This window comes from Diuraphis noxia, unplaced genomic scaffold, assembly GCF_037042655.1.
Source record: "Diuraphis noxia isolate RWA-SAM2 unplaced genomic scaffold, SU_Dnox_SAM2 contig0007, whole genome shotgun sequence".
Taxonomy (NCBI): Eukaryota; Metazoa; Arthropoda; class Insecta; order Hemiptera; family Aphididae; genus Diuraphis; species Diuraphis noxia.
In genome coordinates this window covers 3,507,700-3,514,459 of record NW_028301717.1, presented here as the reverse complement: position 1 = coordinate 3,514,459, position 6,760 = coordinate 3,507,700, and positions in this window count along the sequence as shown.

The following is a 6,760-nucleotide window of genomic DNA, read 5'->3' as shown; positions in this document are numbered from 1 at the left end:
GTTATCACCATTTTTTACCAAATTTTTTCCCAAATTTTTTTTCTATTTTTTGTATTCACCCAAATGTATTGTAAATACGTGTTTTAGATGTAAAATAATGTGAACTTAACGATAAAAATATAAAAAGTATGATTAGTTCAATACAAATGACTTTAAACGATATTTAGCGGAATTATCACCATTTTTTACCCAATTTTTTCCCAAATTTTTTTTCTATTTTTTGTATTCATCCAAATGTATTGTAAACACGTGTTTTAGATGTAAAATAATGTGAACTTAACGTTAAAAATATAAAAAGTATGATTAGTTTAATAGAAATGACTTAAGACGATTTTAGCGGATTCATCACCTGTATTTCAAAATTTTTTTACGACCTTTTATATTCACCCAAATGTATTGTAAAGACGTGTTTTAGATGTAAAATAATGTGAACTTAACGATAAAAATATAAAAAGTATGATTAGTTCAATACAAATGACTTTAAACGATATTTAGCGGAATTATCACCATTTTTTACCCAATTTTTTCCCAAATTTTTTTTCTATTTTTTGTATTCACCCAAATGTATTGTAAATTCGTGTTTTAGATGTAAAATAATGTGAACTTAACGATAAAAATATAAAAAGTATGATTAGTTTAATAGAAATGACTTAAGACGATATTTAGCGGTTTCATCACCTGTATTTCAAAATTTTTTTACGACCTTTTATATTCACCCAAATGTATTGTAAAGACGTGTTTTAGATGTAAAATGATGTGAACTTAACGATAAAAATATAAAAAGTATGATTAGTTCAATACAAATGACTTTAAACGATATTTAGCGGAATTATCACCATTTTTTACCCAATTTTTTCCCAAATTTTTTTTCTATTTTTTGTATTCATCCAAATGTATTGTAAACACGTGTTTTTGATGTAAAATAATGTGAACTTAACGTTAAAAATATAAAAAGTATGATTAGTTTAATAGAAATGACTTAAGACGTTATTTAGCGGATTCATCACCTGTATTTCAAAATTTTTTTACGACCTTTTATATTCACCCAAATGTATTGTAAAGACGTGTTTTAGATGTAAAATAATGTGAACTTAACGATAAAAATATAAAAAGTATGATTAGTTCAATACAAATGACTTTAAACGATATTTAGCGGAATTATCACCATTTTTTACCAAATTTTTTCCCAAATTTTTTTTCTATTTTTTGTATTCACCCAAATGTATTGTAAATACGTGTTTTAGATGTAAAATAATGTGAACTTAACGATAAAAATATAAAAAGTATGATTAGTTCAATACAAATGACTTTAAACGATATTTAGCGGAGTTATCACCATTTTTTACCAAATTTTTTCCCAAATTTTTTTTCTATTTTTTGTATTCACCCAAATGTATTGTAAATACGTGTTTTAGATGTAAAATAATGTGAACTTAACGATAAAAATATAAAAAGTATGATTAGTTCAATACAAATGACTTTAAACGATATTTAGCGGAATTATCACCATTTTTTACCCAATTTTTTCCCAAATTTTTTTTCTATTTTTTGTATTCACCCAAATGTATTGTAAATTCGTGTTTTAGATGTAAAATAATGTGAACTTAACGATAAAAATATAAAAAGTATGATTAGTTTAATAGAAATGACTTAAGACGATATTTAGCGGTTTCATCACCTGTATTTCAAAATTTTTTTACGACCTTTTATATTCACCCAAATGTATTGTAAAGACGTGTTTTAGATGTAAAATGATGTGAACTTAACGATAAAAATATAAAAAGTATGATTAGTTCAATACAAATGACTTTAAACGATATTTAGCGGAATTATCACCATTTTTTACCCAATTTTTTCCCAAATTTTTTTTCTATTTTTTGTATTCATCCAAATGTATTGTAAACACGTGTTTTTGATGTAAAATAATGTGAACTTAACGTTAAAAATATAAAAAGTATGATTAGTTTAATAGAAATGACTTAAGACGTTATTTAGCGGATTCATCACCTGTATTTCAAAATTTTTTTACGACCTTTTATATTCACCCAAATGTATTGTAAAGACGTGTTTTAGATGTAAAATAATGTGAACTTAACGATAAAAATATAAAAAGTATGATTAGTTCAATACAAATGACTTTAAACGATATTTAGCGGAATTATCACCATTTTTTACCAAATTTTTTCCCAAATTTTTTTTCTATTTTTTGTATTCACCCAAATGTATTGTAAATACGTGTTTTAGATGTAAAATAATGTGAACTTAACGATAAAAATATAAAAAGTATGATTAGTTCAATACAAATGACTTTAAACGATATTTAGCGGAATTATCACCATTTTTTACCCAATTTTTTCCCAAATTTTTTTTCTATTTTTTGTATTCATCCAAATGTATTGTAAACACGTGTTTAAGATGTAAAATAATGTGAACTTAACGTTAAAAATATAAAAAGTATGAATAGTTCAATACAAATGACTTTAAACGATATTTAGCGGAATTATCACCATTTTTTACCAAATTTTTTCCCAAATTTTTTTTCTATTTTTTGTATTCACCCAAATGTATTGTAAATACGTGTTTTAGATGTAAAATAATGTGAACTTAACGATAAAAATATAAAAAGTATGATTAGTTCAATACAAATGACTTTAAACGATATTTAGCGGAATTATCACCATTTTTTACCCAATTTTTTCCCAAATTTTTTTTCTATTTTTTGTATTCATCCAAATGTATTGTAAACACGTGTTTTAGATGTAAAATAATGTGAACTTAACGTTAAAAATATAAAAAGTATGATTAGTTTAATAGAAATGACTTAAGACGATATTTAGCGGATTCATCACCTGTATTTCAAAATTTTTTTACGACCTTTTATATTCACCCAAATGTATTGTAAAGACGTGTTTTAGATGTAAAATAATGTGAACTTAACGATAAAAATATAAAAAGTATGATTAGTTCAATACAAATGACTTTAAACGATATTTAGCGGAATTATCACCATTTTTTACCCAATTTTTTCCCAAATTTTTTTTCTATTTTTTGTATTCACCCAAATGTATTGTAAATTCGTGTTTTAGATGTAAAATAATGTGAACTTAACGATAAAAATATAAAAAGTATGATTAGTTTAATAGAAATGACTTAAGACGATATTTAGCGGTTTCATCACCTGTATTTCAAAATTTTTTTACGACCTTTTATATTCACCCAAATGTATTGTAAAGACGTGTTTTAGATGTAAAATGATGAGAACTTAACGATAAAAATATAAAAAGTATGATTAGTTCAATACAAATGACTTTAAACGATATTTAGCGGAATTATCACCATTTTTTACCCAATTTTTTCCCAAATTGTTTTTCTATTTTTTGTATTCACCCAAATGTATTGTAAACACGTGTTTTAGATGTAAAATAATGTGAACTTAACGTTAAAAATATAAAAAGTATGATTAGTTTAATAGAAATGACTTAAGACGATATTTAGCGGATTCATCACCTGTATTTCAAAATTTTTTTACGACCTTTTATATTCACCCAAATGTATTGTAAAGACGTTTTAGATGTAAAATTATGTGAACTTAACGATAAAAATATAAAAAGTATGATTAGTTCAATACAAATGACTTTAAACGATATTTAGCGGAATTATCACCATTTTTTACCAAATTTTTTCCCAAATTTTTTTTCTATTTTTTGTATTCACCCAAATGTATTGTAAATACGTGTTTTAGATGTAAAATAATGTGAACTTAACAATAAAAATATAAAAAGTATGATTAGTTCAATACAAATGACTTTAAACGATATTTAGCGGAATTATCACCATTTTTTACCAAATTTTTTCCCAAATTTTTTTTCTATTTTTTGTATTCACCCAAATGTATTGTAAATACGTGTTTTAGATGTAAAATAATGTGAACTTAACGATAAAAATATAAAAAGTATGATTAGTTCAATACAAATGACTTTAAACGATATTTAGCGGAATTATCACCATTTTTTACCCAATTTTTTCCCAAATTTTTTTTCTATTTTTTGTATTCATCCAAATGTATTGTAAACACGTGTTTTAGATGTAAAATAATGTGAACTTAACATTAAAAATATAAAAAGTATGATTAGTTTAATAGAAATGACTTAAGACGATATTTAGCGGATTCATCACCTGTATTTCAAAATTTTTTTACGATCTTTTATATTCACCCAAATGTATTGTAAAGACGTGTTTTAGATGTAAAATAATGTGAACTTAACGATAAAAATATAAAAAGTATGATTAGTTCAATACAAATGACTTTAAACGATATTTAGCGGAGTTATCACCATTTTTTACCAAATTTTTTCCCAAATTTTTTTTCTATTTTTTGTATTCATCCAAATGTATTGTAAACACGTGTTTTAGATGTAAAATAATGTGAACTTAACGATAAAAATATAAAAAGTATGATTAGTTCAATACAAATAACTTTAAACGATATTTAGCGGAATTATCACCATTTTTTACCAAATTTTTTTTCTATTTTTTTTATTCATCCAAATGTATTGTAAACACGTGTTTTAGATGTAAAATAATGTGAACTTAGCGTTAAAAATATAAAAAGTATGATTAGTTTAATAGAAATGACTTAAGACGATATTTAGCGGATTCATCACCTGTATTTCAAAATTTTTTTACGACCTTTTATATTCACCCAAATGTATTGTAAAGACGTGTTTTAGATGTAAAATAATGTGAACTTAACGATAAAAATATAAAAAGTATGATTAGTTCAATACAAATGACTTTAAACGATATTTAGCGGAATTATCACCATTTTTTACCAAATTTTTTTTCTATTTTTTGTATTCACCCAAATGTATTGTAAATTCGTGTTTTAGATGTAAAATAATGTGAACTTAACGATAAAAATATAAAAAGTATGATTAGTTCAATACAAATGACTTTAAACGATATTTAGCGGAATTATCACCATTTTTTACCAAATTTTTTCCCAAATTTTTTTTCTATTTTTTGTATTCACCCAAATGTATTATAAATACGTGTTTTAGATGTAAAATAATGTGAACTTAACGATAAAAATATAAAAAGTATGATTAGTTCAATACAAATGACTTTAAACGATATTTAGCGGAATTATCACCATTTTTTACCCAATTTTTTCCCAAATTTTTTTTCTATTTTTTGTATTCACCCAAATGTATTGTAAGCACGTGTTTTAGATGTAAAATAATGTGAACTTAACGTTAAAAATATAAAAAGTATGATTAGTTTAATAGAAATGACTTAAGACGATATTTAGCGGATTCATCACCTCTATTTCAAAATTTTTTTACGACCTTTTATATTCACCCAAATGTATTGTAAATACGTGTTTTAGATGTAAAATAATGTGAACTTAACGATAAAAATATAAAAAGTATGATTAGTTCAATACAAATGACTTTAAACGATATTTAGCGGAAATATCACCATTTTTTACCCAATTTTTTCCCAAATTTTTTTTCTATTTTTTGTATTCACCCAAATGTATTGTAAACACGTGTTTTAGATGTAAAATAATGTGAACTTAACGTTAAAAATATAAAAAGTATGATTAGTTTAATAGAAATGACTTAAGACGATATTTAGCGGATTCATCACCTGTATTTCAAAATTTTTTTACGACCTTTTATATTCACCCAAATGTATTGTAAAGACGTGTTTTAGATGTAAAATAATGTGAACTTAACGATAAAAATATAAAAAGTATGATTAGTTCAATACAAATGACTTTAAACGATATTTAGCGGAATTATCACCATTTTTTACCAAATTTTTTTTCTATTTTTTGTATTCACCCAAATGTATTGTAAACACGTGTTTTAGATGTAAAATAATGTGAACTTAACGTTAAAAATATAAAAAGTATGATTAGTTTAATAGAAATGACTTAAGACGATATTTAGCGGTTTCATCACCTGTATTTCAAAATTTTTTTACGACCTTTTATATTCACCCAAATGTATTGTAAAGACGTGTTTTAGATGTAAAATGATGAGAACTTAACGATAAAAATATAAAAAGTATGATTAGTTCAATACAAATTACTTTAAACGATATTTAGCGGAATTATCACCATTTTTTACCCAATTTTTTCCCAAATTTTTTTTCTATTTTTTGTATTCACCCAAATGTATTGTAAACACGTGTTTTAGATGTAAAATAATGTGAACTTAACGTTTAAAATATAAAAAGTATGATTAGTTTAATAGAAATGACTTAAGACGATATTTAGCGGATTCATCACCTGTATTTCAAAATGTTTTTACGACCTTTTATATTCACCCAAATGTATTGTAAAGACGTGTTTTAGATGTAAAATTATGTGAACTTAACGATAAATATATAAAAAGTATGATTAGTTCAATAAAAATGACTTTAAACGATATTTAGCGGAATTTTCACAATTTTTTACCAAATTTTTTCCCAAATTTTTTTTCTATTTTTTGTATTCACCCAAATGTATTGTAAATACGTGTTTTAGATGTAAAATAATGTGACCTTAACGATAAAAATATAAAAAGTATGATTAGTTCAATACAAATTACTTTAAACGATATTTAGCGGAATTATCACCATTTTTTACCCAATTTTTTCCCAAATTTTTTTTCTATTTTTTGTATTCACCCAAATGTATTGTAAACACGTGTTTTAGATGTAAAATAATGTGAACTTAACGTTAAAAATATAAAAAGTATGATTAGTTTAA